Source organism: Mercenaria mercenaria, chromosome 8 (genome assembly GCF_021730395.1).
Source record: "Mercenaria mercenaria strain notata chromosome 8, MADL_Memer_1, whole genome shotgun sequence".
NCBI lineage: Eukaryota > Metazoa > Mollusca > Bivalvia > Venerida > Veneridae > Mercenaria > Mercenaria mercenaria.
Window position 1 is genome coordinate 5,050,869 of NC_069368.1, and position 21,481 is coordinate 5,072,349.

Genomic DNA, 21,481 nt, shown 5'->3' on the forward strand with positions numbered 1-21,481 from the left:
GTGTAATGGGGATTGTTGTACTCCCCCAATCATCTCATCACCACACACTTATATTCCAAGTTTAAAATCAGTATCTTCAATAGTTTTGAATGTGTGCTTTAGACACAGAATACCAAGGACAGATTTGAACTCGATTAGTGACATTGACCTTTGACTTACAAATCAAGTTCATGCGCTCTGTACATTGTCACATCACCAACTACCTATCTGCCAAATCTGATGTCAAATTCAAAAACAAGTACTTGAAAATATTAAGTTATTGTTATATTTAAATCTATCTTTCAATGACTAGTAACTTTAATCCATGACAAAACGCAAACTATTATATATAATCGAAATAGCAGACATCTTTCATTTAAAAGGATTAGAACTAAATTTGTTAATAGATCGGACAGAAAGCAAGGTATGCTCAAATGCTTCTGTAGTTCCTTTGTTTTCCAGCAAAATTTCTGACGTAATACAAACCCATCAAAATGGTTCAAGATTATCATTAGGATCCTTTACAATCTCAGTTAATTCTTCAAAACCTGAAACCATTAGCGTGCTGGAGATGGGAATATTCTTACAAGTGGTCTAGTACCTAAGTATTTTACAACTAAAATTACTATCCATAACATTAGCCCCTATTTACACTGCTTACTTCTTATAAACCTAGTTTACAAATATCTTATGTAACTATAATTTACAGATATACAGATGTATATTTGATAACGATAAGTTAATGAGTTATATTAAGGTTCATGAAAGAGATTAACGTGTAGCTCATTACCAATGATATTCTCATCATTACGAAGCTTAGCACATGGCAAGATATATTAAAACTATCAACAGAGGAACGCATTTATCATTGAAGGATATACGCCGTGTTAGGGGTCAAAATATTTCGGTTTGTGCATATAATTATGCATTCAAGTAATCTGAAGTTCATTTGATAACATAGAATTAACTGAAAATATTCGAAAGATAGGTAGCTGTGTTTTTATTGAAAGCAATAAATTTACAATCTGTATGTTTAGCTGAGGTACTGCAGGGGTCTTCGAAAACTAATAATTCCGCTACGATATTTGCTTAGTTATCATAAATACAGCTATATCTTCCACATTGTAAATCGGGAACGTTATCTATCACATGTTACTGTAAAGCATATTGACACACGATATATAAGGCAATGCAATTTACTTTATCATATACAGTTTAAATAAGAATCACCGAATGTCATGAGTTAATTAACACACAGAAAACGAGACGTCAACGGATACCAACATTATCGCTTTAAAATCTTCTAGAACACTCCCATGCAGCTACGTATTTATAATTCGTGGACCAATGAATTATTAAGTGGAAAGGTAACTTGTTTATCAAAAAAGAATATCAGAAATAATTAAAATAGTAAAGCAAGATAATTATAATAAACATTTAAAATACAGACAATATCAGATAATAAATATATGTACAAGTTGTTAAAAGAAAACGTCTTAGTTTTCTTTCAGTTCTGACACGATGTGAATACAAAAACTGTGTTTAAACTGAATTATTACAAGTTGTTTTTAACATACGCCACTGGATTGTATACGAAATACTCGCATATGCCTAAACAAAATGAAACAAAAAATGTTGTTTAAGGATTTCGATACATCAACCAATAAACAGAAGTATAAAGACGGAAGTAATTTTCCAGAAAAAAATCCATTATTTTTGGAATAGAAAATAATGAAAACAACAGTTTATGAAAAAAGACTGTTTTGTTGCTGTTCTCGAGTTCATTTCCAATGAAACAAGTAAAAAAAAAACAACCAACAAACAAACAAAAATATTCAAAATTGATGAAACGTTCGTATTAGCTGAAAACCAAATATTGAACGTCAGCCTTATATTATTTTCATTTTCTTGAACCTTACACCGTTTTAACTAATAGATTAATAGAATGATTTTTACTATTACAATTTTGTTGCGTAATCTTTATTCAAACAATAATTTGTATCTATGTTTATGTGTAATGTACATATAATGGAAATACGCCGAGATTTGCGTAAGCTATTCACATTAGACTCATGGATATGGAAGGGTAGATAATCGTTCATTTTTAAAGTCATATCATCTTATAAAAAATCTTATAATCAACTGATCAAACATATGTTGGTATCGCCGTAATTTAAATAATTGCCTATGTACATTTAATGTTATGAAAGGCATGATATAAAAGAGTTCCATGCTGTTTTCGTCATGTAAAGTGTAACTGCACTTGCATAAATAATATGTACTTACTATCGAAGGAAAGGCTATTTCATGAGTCGTTGATATTCTATTTATCTGTAAATATAAAATTCATAATATCATTTAAAATTCGTCTGCAAAGGAACCGCTTATATAACTTCTAATATTGCTCTTTTGTTATTTTCATGACAGATTTGTAAGGCAATTCTTCATAAACAGGAAGAGGGAACTAATTATCGTATTTTATATTGTAAAATTCAAAGTAGTAACTTCACTTCTTAAGTATAGTGTATCCCGTACAAAGAAACGTCTTTGTTTTTTTTACTAAACGATAATGAAATGCTGTTTGAACTTTTAGAAGAAAAATGAAACAAAAATGTTTAATGACGTTATGTAAATCATCCGACTACATGTTTTATGTTTGTGTAAGCGATTTTGTACTACTTCCAGAAAGAAAAAAACTATTAGTCTAGGGTAATGATTTTCTTAAACGTTAATTCCAACACGTTATTCAATATATGATATTCTATACAATATCATCCATATTATATGATATCTAGTCTGTAGCTTATTTACCTGAATTACATGCCAACAGAATGTTTCTTAAGGGGAAATGGGATAGTTGCCTATATGTATATGGGGCAAAACTTTTCCTACGTGCAGAATTTCTTTAAACTTTGTGTACTGACTGGGAAACAATTTTAAAACAGAAATACATTGTATATATCAAAAATCATAGGAACCAAGGCTTGATCTTGAATTATCTGCCCTTGAAAGTAGAGTTTTTCAATATTTTCCGACTTTCAAGGGCAGATAAGTCATGACCAAGGCTGGGTTCCTATGGTTTGTTTTATTTCATATTTCTATTTTTGATTTGATTCTCTGTCAGTAAAAAAGTTTAAAGAAGAAATTCCTTCTGTAAGACAATTTTTGCCCCATGTCAATATAGAGACTGTTGCAAATGTCCTTGACTATGAACATGACAAAATGATACCGCAAAGTCCTAGTCTTTCCCATGTACCGAATTTCTTTAAAGTTTGTATACTGACTGCAAATGAAGTCTGAAACAGAAATAAAATTTGAAATATACAGTTCTCTTGCCTTGATCTTGAATTATCTGCCTTTGAAAATTGATTTTTTTTTTGTATTTTCTGATTTTCAAGGGCAGATCACTCAAGATCAAGCCCGAATACCTATGATTTTTAATACATGTACATATTTCCGTTTTAAACTTGATTTTCAGTCACTACACAAATTTTAAAGAAATTCTGTCTGCAGGAAAATTTTTGCCTATTAACATATATGCAACTGTCCCATTTCTCCTTAAAGAGTTTATAACTGATAAATGTTAACGGAAAAAATCATTTATTTGAGGAATACATTACACCCTGAAGAAATGATTATCGGTTTACTTGTATGCGTTAAGCCATCATTAAAAAAGGTGACATAAGATAGGCATTTAGATAGAAGAAACTAACAGCACTAACCAAAAAGACAAAAACACAGCCTTTAAAAATACGAACTAAAATATCAGTGTTCAAGTCGAAACTAGTATTTAAATCAGCAAGCTGGTTTAATATTTAGATACTTTAGACAATTCCAACTGAGGGTAAAAATTTTAACAAGGGCATCTGACTTCAATTGCCGAATTAACACAAATTTTGTGGAAGATTGTTTCATCATTGCACACTGCAAACATCTAACATTTCAGTGTACAGCCACATGTACTAAGAACGTTAACACACATGAACATGTTCCAGTCAGGAAACCACAAACACATTTATGTGTCTGAAATTATATTATATTATCACACTCTTCTTTGAGTTATTTCTAATAAAATTGTCTTCTAAAAAGATAATAATTTCAATAATTTTCATAATTAGATTTTTACCTAATTACATACGGAAACTTTTTGCTGTACCAAAAACATCAGGTGTTACATTGTTTATGTTTTCTACGGTAATACAAGGCTATGCAACTGATTGTTTCTCTTAATATTCATTAGTCTGTTTACAAACGTAAATGTTGAAGCTTTGATAAGTTTGTCTTTCTTGGTGTAATTAAAGCTCAATTAAAATCCATACAATTTCAAAGAATCTGAAGTGAACAAAAGCAAGTACTAGGGAATAGCAGAAAGGAATCATTTATCTAATTTTGACAAACCGGGGCTTGTCATATTTGGACCGTTTGGTAACCAACAACCACCCAGTAAAGGCAGTTGTCTTGCCCGGGGAACCGTGTTAAGGATTTTCATCTTTTGAAGTGGTGTCTTAGCGGTTACGTACGAGGAATTACGATAGTTATTCGTTCGAATTTGAATGTTACATCGTTCCATAACAAAGATAATAATGTCTGTGACAAAAAGTACGTTTGTAACGCAAATTCACGGGGTCGTTCAATGTGCCAACAAATAAAGGACAAAATAAGGAACACAGCATTGCACCTCATTTAAACGGTTAGTGGCAGGAACAGGACTAGGAAGTTTAAAATAGGAAACTAGCGCCATTTCCCTACCTTGTTCCTATGTTACAAGACAGTGTGTATACAATTACTAATCGCCAGTTGAATCCCTTACATATGTTACAGTAACCATAGAAACAAATTATATATATATATATATATATTGTAAACTCAAAACCCTTAGAACCATAAATGTATGCACCCTTTGACTTTGCAGGTCAGAGCACCAAACGAATCCTTGAATCCTTAGATATAAGAGTTCTTCCAGGACATTTTATCACATTTATCCGTGTTACACCTTAGCTAAACTTCCTACAGTCGTTTGATGATGTATATTAACATGTTAATTGTCTGTAATGACACCACAGTATTAGCTTAACTGTTTCGTGTATATGATTGCATCGTGTTACACAATCGTCCTGTTTATTCAAATTATACTCTAACTAAGTAGGCATGATTTTTTCCATGATTCTAGCCGATTGACTGATCGACATGGGATTAAAATGTGTAAGTGTCTGACTGCTAAATTGTAATGTCCTTTTTCGAATATTCAAAACCGCATTTATTTGTCCGTAAGGTAGAAATATGTGAATCTATGAAATAGATGTATATCTCGACATGGTTAATAAGTACCCTGATACACACTATGACTTATATGCAACATTGACGTTTTTCTTTATTTCTGTGTTAAATGATTTGAAACTTATTCGGTTGACTAGGTCGGTATTATTTTTACTGTTTAAAGCTAATTGTTAGATATTATTGGGATTTGATTATATACTTCAAAATCATATCTTTAAGATGTCCGAAAGGGAGCAAAACAATGAATGAAAATTCTAGGAAATATTGATTATGTCTATAACAATAAGTTTTAGTGCCGTCAGTAAGAATGTTCTAAGAAAACATATTGCTTGATATATATTGCCATTAACAGGCAATTCAACAAAATATCGTTAATATCAACTGACTAACACTTTGCATCATACTTCAATTTACCAACAGGCGTTGATCCAAAGGCTTCTGTAATGCATACATTTCTTATTTAAAATATAGTGGTCCAAAAGCAAATTGACAGGCAGAACATACAGAACGGTAAATCTTTTAATTATAGCAAGATAGAATTGGCTTTACACTACTATTATCTAAAATATTTTGAAATTATAAGATCTTTTAACTATACACACTGTGCACTTGTCCTTACACCAAATTATATAACAAGCAATTCTTTGCAGTATGTCTTTAGATCATTTTCCTGGCCATTTGATTTCATGATGTATTTCTATTTAATGTCATAATTCCCATGGTTAACATATCAAGAGAATATAATTACCATACAATGTCTATATAAATTAATAAAATATACGTTGGTTTCAACCATTTTGAACTTCATCGCAGCTTTTGCGAGAATTTCCAAACAAATTATAATATCCCAGTAATATCCCAGTAACTGACATTCGTCGACTGATTACGAATGATTGAAGAACCATTTGTAAATAAAAACCATGAAAATGATTGGCTAGATTTGAAAATGCTGCAGGTAAAGATATATGTGATATGATTAAAGAACTTTGAGTTCGGAATGCCATTTGTAAAGATAATTATAATAAACAAATGCTGAAAACTATGATAAATCTGGAGATGTGAATTGTAAGCACTCGTACATTATTACAAATGCATCCTAACGAAGTTATGAAACAGTTATTTGCAAATTATGAGATTTGAAAGGCGTTGAACTGTCTGAAACTGAGGCCCCTTTGTTTAGTCTTTTTCTTGGAATCACATATATATGTAAATTGACAATCGTCTTTAGAGTAATATACATGTGTGATATGTTGTTAAATTTTCATGTAAAACAACTCTTTTTTTTCTACCATTTGATGTTATTTGATTTTGTTTTAACGGTTACTAAAGTGCTTTGAGCCGTATGATCCCAAAAACTTACAGATTGGGAAATGTAACTATTACCTACTGAAAAGGTTTTAATTATTTTGTCTGTAACTGTTGTATGACCTATCTTCGGACCTCGGGCAATATTAGTTACTCTGGGCCGACAATCCGTTCAATAAGTGTATATAATAATTCAAGAATAATTAAACACTGATGCTGTGGAAGTAAATCAAACCTGTATGAAAATGTTATGGAAGCATGAACACATCAACTAAATAAAATCATATCAAACTAGCTTTGAATGTGTCTGTTCATCATATCCATGAGATGTAATAAAACCTCTTACGTCCCCTTAGCAATGGTTTAAATGAAATTGTAATAGATTCCAAAACGACCAGGAAAACAACTGCATAAGTTTACTGGTAAGCTAAGAAGCATATGAGTTGCATGATTTACTTGGTGTGCTTCGTGCAGTTTTAAAAATATATCGTGTTATACTGCTGTGATGACTTCATTATATTATTTGCAAATGCATCGTGTTAATGCATGTATCGTGTATAACAAAACTGATTAAGATCTAAAGTTAGGTTCGCTTCGTATATTCACATTTCTAGTGCGCATTCGATAATTTTGGCAATACCATTCGTAATTCTAACAGTACATTTGTTTTACACATTTTGACAAAGATGTTGTAAATCAACATACTAAAATCAAATTAATACGGAAGTTACTGATGAAGATATCGCAGGAGCATTAAAAGTTTCGTTGAGTGTTTTATCAAAACCAAGTCTTCTTGTTACATGCGAACAAGAAAATGAAGTACTAAACACTGATGGCATGTAAATATAAAACAGAGTGCAGCTTATAAAGACATTTAACGTTTATACCGTTTTACGTAAAAACTAAAAGATATTACATAAATCTAATATACTGATACAGCTTGGTCTATCGATGCTGTTTTTGGCTAGTAGCCGCACAAAGTGCATAACAAAATAAATCATAAGAATGAGAATAAGTAAAGTAGAAGTAAACTTTAGAGCTGAGCTTAGCAAAGAAATATATTATTTACACTGTGTCGTCTAACAAGTTGAAATAAGCTCACTTGCAAAGTATTGTGACTGTAAACAAATATAAAAGTCGCGTACTTGCAATTCAATCTTTGTATTAATGTTAATTATAAAAACGATGAATCGCTTTTAACTCATTTATATGCCGTATCAGCAAATGTGTTAGATAAAAATTTGCACACTACTCAACAGTATGATTCTTGTAATGTCTGTTGCAAATTTCGCGTCAGAAAAAGAAAAACAGGTTTCTCAACTATGATTTAGAATAGCTTAGACTGCACTTACTCTAGCCTACTCTGAGCACGTGCACGGATGACCTATTGCGCTTACTCGCCGTCCGTCGTCCGTCTACATTTTTCTTGAAACGAAATCTCCTCTGAAACCATTTGGTAGAATAAGGGCTTGGTATTCTGGCATCGTGGTCCTAACGTATCTAAAGTACCAAACTTTTTCATATAATTTCCTCCAATGCAGGTTCCGTGTTGCTATGACGGCACAAAGAAAACCGCAAGGTCAACAGCACGTATATTTGTTATATAGCATTTTTAGCTCCACTATTCGGAGAATAGGGGGCTATTCTACTCGCCCCGGCGTCGGCGTCGGCCTGAGCTTTCTTGGTTAAAAGTTTTCGGCAACCTATGTTTTTCTTTGTTATTATTGCTTATATCTTATTGCTACTTCACATAAACATTGTCCAGCATACAAACAAAGTATGTGCAGGGGCTGGGACCATTATACCCAAGGTCAAAGTCACCAAGGTGTTATACTTTTTAAGGTGAAAGTTTTTCGGCAACCTTTGTTTTTCTGTCATATCTTTGTTACTATTGCTTATATCTTACTGTAACTTCACATAAACATTGTCCAGCATACAAAGTATGTGTAGGGGCTGGGCCCATTATAGCTAAGGTCAAGATCACCAAGGTGTTGTACTTAGGTTATTTTCAAGGTTAAAGTTTTTTGGCATCCTTTGTTTTTCTGTCATATCTTTGTTACTATTGCTTATATCTTACTGTAACTTCACATAAACATTGTCCAGCACACAAGGTATGTGTAGAGGCTGGGCCCATTATAGCTAAGGTCAAGGTCACCAAGGTGTTGTACTTAGGTTATTTTCAAGGTTAAAGATTTTTGGCATCCTTTGTTTTTCTGTCATATCTTTGTTACTATTGCTTATATCTTACAGTAACTTCACATAAACGTTGTCCAGCATACAAACAAAGTATGTGCAAGGGCTGGGCCCATTATACCTAAGCTTTAGGTCACGAAAGTGTTATACTTGGAATTATTTTCACGTTAATTTTTCGAAAGTTTTGTTTATAGATATAATTTATCTTTGGTACTTTAAAAGATAATAATTTGAAATTAAAAATATTTTTTTATAATCATCATCTGCATGTGTGGTTAAAATCCCCATATCTCTAATTGAATTTTTGACAGAATTATGCCCCTTTCATACTTAAAGTTTTTTGGCAATCTTTGCTTTATGGATATAACTTTAGTACAATATAAGATAATGACTTAAAACTTAAAATGTATCTTTATCATCATCATCTTCACGTTTTGTAACAATCCCCATAACTCTGATTTGTATTTTTTACCAAATTATTCCCCTTTCATACTTAAATGTTTTGACAAACATACCTTTGGTGCTATATAAGATAATGACTTGAAATCAAAATATATCTTTACCATCATCATCAGTACCACATCCAAGTTTGACCTTTAACCCCTCTGAGTAGTAGGATCTTTTTATATCTTGGCGTATCTTCCTTTTAAAGTAGAGATCTCTTAATGAGACATTAATTCATTTTACTGTCAAATCGCCGAGTAGTGGAGCGCGCTGTCTTACGGACAGCTCTTGTTTTTAGTAACCATCTACCAAGCTTATTCAAATCATGCCCCTGGGTTCAAAATAAGCCCTGTCATAGTGTTAGGTAAACCTTTAAGAATCTACTTTTCTAAAATCCTCCTGTTATATAATTATTACTCATTTAAAATATACTTTTCTATTGACGCAGATAAAGATTCAAATATTTTAATTATATGTCGTTTGCAATTAAACTTAAGGGTCTCGTTAGGTTGGTTGCGGTGGTTTCTTGGAAGGAAGAACAAAAGCAAAATGAATTTTCTTCATGTTTTGGCATATTGTTTATTGCATTTATTGTTATAAAACTGCATTTGATCTAAAATATAGTCCTCCCTATTTTCCAAAACTAATTATACAAATATATTTTATTATATGTCTATTGCGAGTTAAAACTTATCAAAGTTTCCTCTCATCTAAAATATAACCTATTTCCTCAAAACAATTTTCCAAATAGCTTTAACTTATAGATGGTGCAAGTTTAAATTTGAAATCAAAAAGAATATAGGCAGATAGATAATAGAAGATTTAAAATTTCAAAGTATAATGTTAGATTTCCTGCAGAGAGTATTACTTGTATCACACATCCTGAAAGGTTTGTCTTTCGATAGATTTAGAAATGCAGAAGGAAGCATTAACAAAAACTCCAGTAAAATTGCCTTTTTATAATGTACCTGCGTCGCAAACACTGCGTGAAGATGAACATGAAATTCAAATTTTAGGCTTATTTTTTATTTTATCACAAACAAAACTTTATTGGTAAAACAGTCCGCCCATTGTAAAAAAACTGTTATCTTAATTCAAAACATGAAAGAATAGATCAATCAAAAATCTGCTAAAATGTTTGTTGTGTCAGATGTCTCTTTCTTCTATGGGGATACCACTGCGTAGGGGATTGACACATTAAGACATGTGCCATGTGCACTTGATTAAACTGATTCAACAGTGTCATTTTTGAGCTAAAAAGAAGTAGTTCGACACAACTCATATCAAAGCAATCAAAATGAAATATTACATTAATTACAAAACCTGTATATTTCAAATATAGCAACAGATAGCGTATCTTGAATCGAAACATTGAGTAGCACTTAAGACACTTAAAAAATGAAAAATGTCTTAAAAGCGCCAGAACAGTTGCAAAAAGAATTTGTATACGAGATAAAATGACATAACATGGAATAAAGAAATATAAAAATATCTTTGTCTCCTTTAATCTACAAAATACGATATTGTTCTTGACAGATTCAACAAGAAAATAAACGACAAAATGTCCTTAAAGTGCATATAGTGAATTATGATCAAATTTGCATTATAAAATGATTGAAACCTTGATGATAAAAAACTAATGACAAATAATCAATAATAGCCCATATACTGTTAATGCACTCATGTGATGACTGCCCAAAGCAAATACCCGTCAAACAATGTAAGGGACATATAGAAATCAGTAACAAACTTGAAAAAGGTAAGTTATGTAATAAGTAAATGCAGAAGAGGAATCTGTCACCAACTACAATACTGACAGACCTTTAAGTTGCAAATAAGCTTAGTGCATTTTAGTATGCAGACAGTCAAAGTGTCAGATATTTTATATCCAGGTCTTTACAATATAAGTTCACTATTAAATTCGACGAAATTTTAAGACACTTTTAAACTATAAAAACGGACGGATATCACAAAACATATTAATTGATCTATCAATAACACACATAATGGAAGCATATAATACAATTAAGCAAAAGTATATAGAGGCTCAGTTTGACGGAGATAGATCTCAATGACAATGCTTTTAGAACAGTGTGATGGCCCTAGAAGTCCCCCATACATATTTCTAGTCTTTAGGGTAATGGAGATGATTCACATTTTATTAAATATAGACGTCCGCTTACGCTGGTACTAGGAGGAGTTGTTGATTTTATTTATGATGAAAAGGCAGCGGCAAAAGCATTATGGAAATCAATCACATTGTATGTTGGGTACTAGGATAATAAATGATTTATCTGACGTACTGTGTAAATACAATCATAACAACAATAAAGAATGTAAATGCAATATGGCAATCTATCATACTGTATGGAATTGATAAAGATAATAAATCAGTTATTTTACGTAAAGAACAATCACTTTACGACAGCATGTAAAACAAATACAAGAGATATCTTTAAGCTTAGGATGACATTAAGCTAACTGAATATTGAGGAACACATAAAAGCATTTAAAAGGGCAGAAGTTAGAAGAAATGATATTGCATAATAAGGCTGAAGTTGGAAATAAGAAACGAAGAAAAATACGCGTCGGGATTGAATTCGAGACCCCATGATTCTCAGATATGTGCCCCCTTATTAAACTAAACGGGCGGGTCCAACCTTAGTTGTTTGATGAATCTTACACAGGTTTAGCGACCTCTGTGGTCGAGTAGTGAGAGTAGCTATCTTCTGATCAGACACACGTCCCATAAATTATGTTGTAAGGAGCGTCTCAATTGTGGCGTTGCACTTTTTCAAGTGGCTTTCGAATTTTTAGTAATAATCTACCAGGTACCCAATTGTGCTTGAAATGGAACATGGAGGAAAAAAGAAACCATATGATCCTAACTGTATCTAATTGGCTGCATAAACACACAAACATAAAACAATTTAAATGACAAGCATGTTGTGTATGTAATAAATATCCGTTAAATAAAAAAGAAAGAACCAAAGCCGAGTCCAGGGTTACACCGTAACAATTTATTTGCCAGGAAAGTCTATAACTGAAGCCATTTGAATCTAGTATTCAGTTGAATCAAGCACAGAGATGTAGGGATGAAAGACACATTAGTGAACATAAGTAACTCAATACAAATGAACAATTTTATGTTTGTTTTTGGTTTTTCCTTTCTTTCTTTTTTAAAGTCACAAACCTATGCCACCTATTGATTTCATATGACATAAGTAGGAATATTCGATGAAATATTAAATAAAAAGTTGTTTCAGAAGTCTATCAAGAAATTGTTATTCAATCAAACTCACAAGAACCTGGAAGTAATATATTTCCTACGTGTCAGATATGGTGATTTGATTATTCCTCTGCCGGAAACATGAGAACATAATAGACCATGCTTAAAAGATATAATGTCCGCCAAATTGATATTTGCATTTTAAGTTCATTAATAACGCTGCAGTTAATTTAAATTTTCTCTCGTCTAATTGTTGTGCAATTTTAGCACGAAGACATTACGCGGGAAATTACTTTGCTCTTAACCTGCAAAAAAGGCATACTATCTTTCGTTGAATTAGCTTTATTTCTTTATATATATATTTATAAAATAATATAAAACGAATTTCATAATTATTAAAGTACGAATTTTGTTCTCTGCTCAGTTTTCATTATATGTAATGGATAATCTTAAGTGTCTGCTAAAGAAAATGTTAAGTTCGCTTTATTTTTAGTTTTCAACGCTGTACGTCAAAACTAGCGACATGAAGTATGTTTTAATGACGTAAAATCTAATAAATGTAAACGAGATAGAATCATTGGTCCTCATTCAATTGTGCAAATTATCATAAAAAGTTAAAATCAAATGTAAGATTTAATTTATTCCATTATTTATTCGACGATCAGACTCGCATAAAATTAAAGAAAATTCCTTACGATACAGCAACCGCTATTTCTGTGCATTCGTTTACGAAAAGACTTTCAGAATATCTATCTGGAACCCATATGATCGTTCTGCATGTGATTTGTTTACATAACAAGTTCACAACCAATTATTCTAGACTACCTGAACTAATCTAAGTGAACGTTTTGGAAATTGCATGTAGCGTTCCATAATGTTCTTGGATAAATATTTTCCAAAATAAAAGCGGTGAATTATTATAGCAAGATATGATACAGTTTCGAAAGTACATAAAACTTTAACAAATATAAACGACTGTAACAAAAATATATATATATTAACTTTTTTATATACTTGATATAAGTAAGAATTATTTGTACAGTAGCTGGCTATATTAGGTTCGTATGTGAATGTCAGAAAAAACATTGAAAATCAAGCGAATTTTGTAATATTTTCTTCGCGAACCTACTTACCTAATCTAGCTAGCTACTGTACATGTGAATCTTTTTGTATGCATAAGATGTTGAGCTACGCCTGTTTGGTCAGTTTACGGCCATTTACGGAAATGACATTTTGAAAGGCGAACAACAATACAGATTTCTGATTTAGTTTCATTACCTAAAGTTAAGTATGTTTTCTTAATCAATCTTTTAATTTAGAAATGTGCTTCTAAAAATGACTGCAGCTATAAATAGTTCCTAATATTTATACCGAGTTAGGCAAAAACTGAAGAATAAATACTACAAAAACCTACCGGTCAGATAGATCTTGCCGTGAGGGCCAAAAGGAAAAGCATTAACAATCTTCTTTTCCAAAACCGCAAGGCCAAAATCTAAGATATATTGATATATAGCATTGTCTAGGGGTCAAAATTAGAGGCGTTCACTTATTTTCCGTTTATATAGGAAAAACTTTTTTCTAAATCCTCATGACATTAAGGGTGCATATTATGGAAAGTAGCATTCTATAGTAATTCTGTGCCAAGGTCGTTCAAATTATAACCCCGGGGTAAATATTGGCCCTGTTTGACTTATATAAAAAATCTTTAAAATCTTGTAGTCTAAACGTTTGGGTCCTCCTGGAACTGTAACATTGTGCAATAGCTTTTCAAATCATGCCCCTGTGGTCATAGTTGGTCCAATCAATGGTGTCACTTGTTTTACATAGATGCATATAGAATGTTTCTTTTAGTCATGTTGTCTAAAACTTTGGCCTAGAGCTAAGGTATTTGGCATGAAGCAGTGTGCAGAAGTCCTCTACCATAAAATCATGTAAGCATTCGAGTCAGGCGAGCGGTATGGGGCCACCATGGCTGTCTGGTTGTACAATTGATACTCGTTTTAAATATACATCTCTATTTTCACAAAATTATTATTCAAATATTTTAATTGTTATATTTCATGCAAGTTAAACTCAAGAGACTTACTAGGTTTGCTGCGACAGTTTCTTGGCAGAAAAAAAGACATTTCCTCATATTAGTTTGGAATAATTTTGACTGCATTTGTTGTTACAAAATTACTTTTCTTTTACAAAATTACAGGTCATATGGCGACTTTCCAGCTTCTATTTTTGTGGCAGACCACAGGTGCCCCACCGTGCATTATTTCATCAAGAGCGGGCACCTTGGTAGAACCATCGACCTTCCTTAAGCCAATTGGTTGGCTTTCGCACATGAATAATTCAACGCACCAAGTGAGGCTCGAATCCACATCAGTAAGGGGCAAGTGATTCAAAGTCAGAGACCTTAACAGAATGGCCAAGGATGACACTTAATTTACTTTTCATCTAAACTATAGTTATCTCTATTTTCAAAAGAAAATTATCCAAACATTTTTTAATATGTCTAGGGCGAGTAAAAGTTATTAAAGTTATCTTTCATCTAAAATATAATATATTTTCCAAATAGCTTTAAGATATATATCTAGTGCGAAATAAACTTTTGAAATCAAAAGGATATAGGTAGGTAGCTTAAAAACAAAGAAAATTTAAAATTGCAATATATAAATTCGGATTCCTTGTTCTAAAAAGCAATACGGGTTTCACATGACAATCACGCAGTCCAAAAAGTTTGTTTTTTCATAGATTTAAAAATGCAAAAAAGAGCATCAATTAAATCTACGCTATAAATTCTTCCTCTGGCATCATGTAACGTACCTGTGCTGCACATACTGCATGGCTGTTTCAAAGAATTCGAATTTCAGCCTTACCTTTTATCTTTTATTGTTATATTTTATCACCAACATTTAGCTACATGTATCTGTAAAACAGTCAGCGCATTGTCAATATTAAACATCTAAATTCAGAGAATGAAATATCGATCAATCAAACATCTACTAAAATGTTTGTTGTGGCAGATTTTCCTTTGTGCTAATGTGTAGTGGATTGAAACAGTAAGATATGTGCAATGTGTGTTGATAAATTTGATTCAACAGCACGACTTTTAAAGCTAAAAAAAGTTCCACACAAATCATATCGAAGCAATCAGAGTGAAATATTACAACAGTTACAAAAACTGCACATTTTACTTTTTTTCACTTTTAGTAACTGATAGCATATCTTGAATTGAAACATTGAGTAGCACTTAAGAAAAAAGAAAGAATGTCTTAAAAGTGCCAGAACAGTTGAGTGCGAGATAAAATAACATAACATGGAACAAAGATATATAAAATATATCTTCGGCTCCTTTCATCTAGAAAAACGATATTGTTCTTGATAGATGAAAAGAGAAAATAAACGACAAATATTCGTAACGTGCATACACTATTAATAAATTGCGATCGAATATGCCTCACAAATGTTAAGTTTATTTATGTTAGCTCGATTGTGATGAAATCTTCAAGCTAATTTAAACAACTCTCGTGTTTGCTTCCTGGAAAAAATCATAACCGTGTTAAATGACAAGACGTGGCCGTGATCCTAGTGAAGACTCAAATCCTCGACCTTCGGGTTAATTGGCCAACACCTTAACTAATAAAACTAATAATAAATTGTCAATAATAGACCATATACATGCAGTAATGCATTCATGTGATGACTGCACAAAGCAAATGCTCTTCAAATAATATAAGGAACACTTAGTAATAAGTGATAAACTCAAAAAAGTAAGTTATGTAAGATGTACACGCAATATAGACAGACTGGTCAGTTGCAATTGTACTTAGTGCCTTTTAGTAAGCAGTCTCTCAAAATGTCACATAGTTCATTATTACTGCAACCTTATATGCTGAGAAATCATTGTGTCTTTATTGTAAGACTTTAATTAATACCCATTGTTATATATTATTTCAATCTAATTAAATAACTTTGTCTTCAAAGTAGTTGTTATAGCTCAGCGGATTAAACATAAATACTTCATGCATAATTTCAATGTTATGGCAGTCACAGATACATGTATTCCTTTTCAGAAACTATCCATATGCCAAAATTGTTAAAAAAAATTAATATACCACTTTAAAACTATAAAAGCGGACTTTTGTTCCCTTTTTTGTGGCATTATTGGCACAAAACATATCAATTTAAATACATCTATAAAATCATCATTTGGAAGCAAAACAATGTATGGGCTTAGTTTGGCTATGTCCGTCCATGTGAAGTAATGAAATATGCTCTCACAGTCCCTGGCACAGACTTAAATGAAACTCTTTTTATCATATATATTGAATGAACGAAAGAGCAGAAAATCTAAGAACGATGAGTTTTAGAGTGCTGGTAGAACAGCTACACACGTCCCACAAACGCTGTTGTCAAGAGCCAAGTTCGTGGCGTTCTTTTTGGTACGTCTATTAGCCCGCCTGTGCTTAAAATGGAACATGGAAGAAGAAAGAAACAATATGATTTTATCTGTGTCCATATGGCTGCAAAAACAAGCTAACATAAAAAAGTGCAAAGCATTTTGTATATGAACAGGAAAATTTAATTTAAAAGAATAAAGAAGGCTGAAATAAAATAATGTTTTCTTTGCCAGGAAAGCCTGTTACTTAAGAAAATACTGAGTATTTTGCGATGTGACGTGCAAGAAGAGGTATTTCAGTTCATTTTGTTTCTCAACTTAAGCGTTTTCTTTTTGTATCTTAGAACGGTCTTTTTCTGTGATACTAGAAATGAATAGGTGATTTGATGAAGTGTTTGATTTTCTCAATTGATTATAAAGCTAAGTACTGCAAAATGTTTAAGTTTAAGTAACCATTTTGGTTTAAACAGTGTAGACGGTTATCATGGTCGAAAGGGATAGTGTGACGATATCGACACCATTTTGCAGGACTAACACAAACTAGGCAGAAGGAGATCAAAATATCAAGGGAAGGAATTTTTGCAATGTAACGGTCTCTACCAGTTAAGAGGCATTCTTATAAGAACCGTTACATTTCCCATTTATTTTTTTTCGTGTTTATATCTGAGCTAATACACGGTAAATATTTTCTTCTGTTTTAGCAGTAAAAAAATAAAGACAGTCGTTAGGTTGGGAATGAATAAATCACACTGTTACGCAAGTTTTATTCATATCTTAATAATTCGAACATCCGTCTGCATTTTATTCACTGATAAAATATAGGAGTCTATTCATTATTTCTTAGATTAAGTTGTTCTTCATCAAGAAACTTTCTATCAAACAATCGCATTTTTCTATGTTTCTCCAGTATCTTGAGTTACACCTGACGCTTTTACGGAGCGTTATACGTCAGTTTCCAAATTAAACTCAACTAAGCATTAACATAGACGTATACAAAATGTTGAAAACATGAAAAAACGCAAAAGGCATTCTCAAGCAGCTTTGGAAACCGCAGCAGTGGGGGAACAATGATTCGTAGTTAGAGACATGAAACATTTAGTCACAGAGGCCCGTACATGTTTATGATTCATACGTTTTATTGAAAAAAAAACAAAGACAAATATCAAACAGGGAATGCCACGCACCAAAAACGCAGCCTCCTCAAAACGAAACCCACGGCACGCAGACGCGTGCACCACACACACACACACACACACACACACACACACACACACACAGCCAACATATTAGGACAAAACGAACAAACAAAGGAACACACACACACACACACAAAGCCAACACATCAGGACAAAACGAACAAACAAAGGAACACAGTGAAGGTCTCTTAAGCTTGGAATTTGTTACAATATTTTTTTCATACTATTCGTATGAACCGTCCTAGGAATATTCGATGAATTACACAATTAAGACTATCTACTTCACACGACCCGCTGTCCTTGTGGAAGTAATGCATGCCCTTCGTGTCAGACATGGTGATTTCAATATCCCTCGGCTAGAAACATGAGAAAAAAATGGACCTCACGTCAGTGATATTATGTCCATAAAAGCAATAATCTGAAAGGATATTTGCATTTTTAGCTCATTAATTACGCTTTTGTTAATAGTAATTTTATCCATCCTCTATGTTATGCAAAACAATATTTACTTTTAAACTAATTAATGACGCTGCCGTTAATCTGAATATCCTATATCCTCTATTTAACCGTGGTGTGTCTGTAGCACAAAGTCTGTCGACCGAGAAAGCTTTAATTCATTTGAACCATTTACTAACTGAAACAGTCTTCTAAAAAATGGGGTCGTATTGACACAATACTGAATAGAATATAAATGAACACTATATAAGCATTAGACAGAATTATGATAGAAGCAAACTTTAATCGTCTGGTTTGATCGCTGATAAATTCTATGTACTGAAACTGGCATACCCAAACTGTTTCGGGGCTCAAACAAAGGCTAGTTTGACAGGCAAAGATTATTTTTCGCATAAACATTTTTCATTTAAAAAGGGAGTACGATATTTATAATACATTTAAATTTCATTTAAGTTTGCATTCAGCTGTTAATACTTGATATTTCGTACATCATATGCAATTCTTACGAAGCTTTTGCTTATTTTCATGGATTTTGACATCAAGGAAAAAAACAGAAAAGAAAAAAAAAACATTACATATTTATCTACATAAACGTAGATATAACATTCCCCAAGTCATATATTAGATTGTTAGTCGTCGGGGTAAAACATTAAAACTGTACAGTTTACAAGGTCGGTATAGTTTTACTTTTATAAAATCATTGTAATATATTTATGACTATTTGTAGGCCCTGTAACAAGCAAAACGAGAAGAAAAGCTTAGAGATATTACAATCGTATCAGTAAAAACTATTCCCAATGCAGCCACTATGTCTACTGTTATGAAAGCAGTCTGCAAGACATAGAATCGAATGATCTATCTATACTGTAAATGGTGATTGTCACTGGCGTCATTTGATACTTTGGCCTCTCTTTCTAGTTTTATGAGTAAACCTGTTTAATCTGAAGCTGCACGTGAAGTATGATTTATCCCAATACGATGATGTACTGATCCCATAAAGCACGTATGCATCGCCGTAAAATGATATTTAGACCCAATAAATTAAGATTATAGATGCCATTTCTTGCTACACCGTCCATATGAATTGCTACTACTGCATTTTAGTAGTTGAAACTGATAAACAACTATTTACATTACATTTCTGATTTATAAGCATCATTATACTTGATAAAATATTATTATATTTTTTGCTGCAAGGAACATCCAAAAGGTCGATTACTGACACTGGCAACACACCTGATGAACTTCTACCAAAACCAGAGTTGTTACTCTTAAACACACAATATCTCTACATGTACTCATTTAATTAACTGGGCACGGAATTCCTTGATTTTGTGGGATACAAATTTTGTAGATTTTAAATTCTGAGCACTTTTTTCTTGGACGTTGGTTCTAACTCAAACATGAAATCCACGATAATTAGTCCTTTTACGAATGAGATATTCTATGAATAAAATAGACCCTTTCTTGTTTGCAAGGTATGTAACACATAGTAAAGGTAAATCACCTTGATTGCCATTAAAACCAGATTGTCACAATCTTACTTCATTAAATATACTAAGCAATAACAACAAGTTTTGAGATATTGTAAAAAATCGCATATTTTCCTTGCGTAGTTTCAAATGCTCAGATCCATGTATACAATGTATGCAGCCTTTCGCAGGGAATTCATTGCTTGGAAATCTTGTCAATGGCATTTGTTGTATTATTTGTTGATTTATATGATAATTAAGATACAAAATCGTTAACGGTAACAAAAGAAACCTTTAAACACATTCCTTTAAATTGTATGCCTTGCGTGTTTCTTAAAGCGATGGGTCCATAAAAAACGACAAAACATTTCTGTTCGATTGAGTATTTCGCATTTTCCAGTAAGTGTGTTCGTTTTTGGGACCAACGCCGTTTTTCAACAGTATTTCAGATATATGATGGCGGGCAGTAAACCTAAACAGTGTTTATAGATTCTGTATCAGCACAAGCCTGTTCTCTGCTATTACCTGCCAACTTCCCCAGATGAATCAGATATGGAGGAAGACTAATTTCAGACACATTGTCTTTTATATTCATATGCCTTGCCCTGGGATCGAACTCACGACCCCACGATCCGTACATCTGCGCTCTCCCTACTGAGCTAATTGGGTTGGCTTTTTCCATGAAGAACGGAAAGTCAAGTGCTCGTTTGAGCTACAATGTCGAAACGCCATTAAAAATACGAACTAACACTGACACTATTGATTGTCATTACAAGTCTGCTACCTTAACTAGAGTACTTTAGTAGTAACTTGTAGTAATGTTTTTGCAATATTCAATAAGACCCGACTTAAAACGTTTGTAAAATGACACTGATTTTCTCTGCGTCTTAAATTGCATTTAAAAAGGAAGTCATTCACGTCAAAAACAGCTTCTATGATAATTGTTAATCAAACTGTCAAAGTCAATTAAAATGTCACTTTAGATGCATTCGAATGTCATTTCATAAACACTATCGCATTTCTGGAAATTATCACAGTATCAAATCTTATTGACAAAACCTTCAGGGATTTTGAAAGCAGTTTTCCAAATAAGAAGAAATAAATAGAACTATAATAGAGCACATTCTGCAGTCAGATTTCAGATATTCAGACGCTTTATATGGAAGCCTTCTCTACATATAATCAGACCCGGGGCACTTGTGTTGAAAGAAAAAACTGAAAAACTGAAATTGAGAACAATATTTATTCTAGCCGGTAGTATGATCATACATTAATAAGGTAGGAATAATTGAAATGCCGACATAGATTTCCAATCGATCAACGTGTCTACCATTATAATGGCTAGACGGTGTTGTCTTTTTTATTTTCTGATTCTTTTTCGTATTCGCGACGTTAATAAAGATATACGTGAAATTTATATCTGGGTCCGAAGATGATCAAATCAGGGAGAAAAACATAGGAATATAATAACATGTGTTTCGTACCGAAAATATTTTAATATGAATGGGTAAGCATCCAGGTAGCCCACATATTGGTAATT

At 32.4% G+C, this 21,481-nt stretch overlaps 1 protein-coding gene across 3 annotated transcripts in view; it reads right to left on the bottom strand.

Moving 5' to 3' along the window:
• LOC123523153 (neurotensin receptor type 1-like) overlaps positions 1-21,481 on the bottom strand; it is a 328,743-nt gene that overhangs the window by 217,465 nt on the left and 89,797 nt on the right. For 2 of the 3 annotated variants that reach the window (XM_045300818.2, XM_053549268.1), the window contains one exon: positions 2,266-2,310. The exons of the other annotated variant lie outside the window; for it this stretch is intronic. The gene's annotated coding sequence lies outside the window, so the exon portion shown is untranslated. The remainder of the gene's footprint in view (positions 1-2,265; positions 2,311-21,481) is intronic. 3 annotated transcript variants of the gene reach the window in all.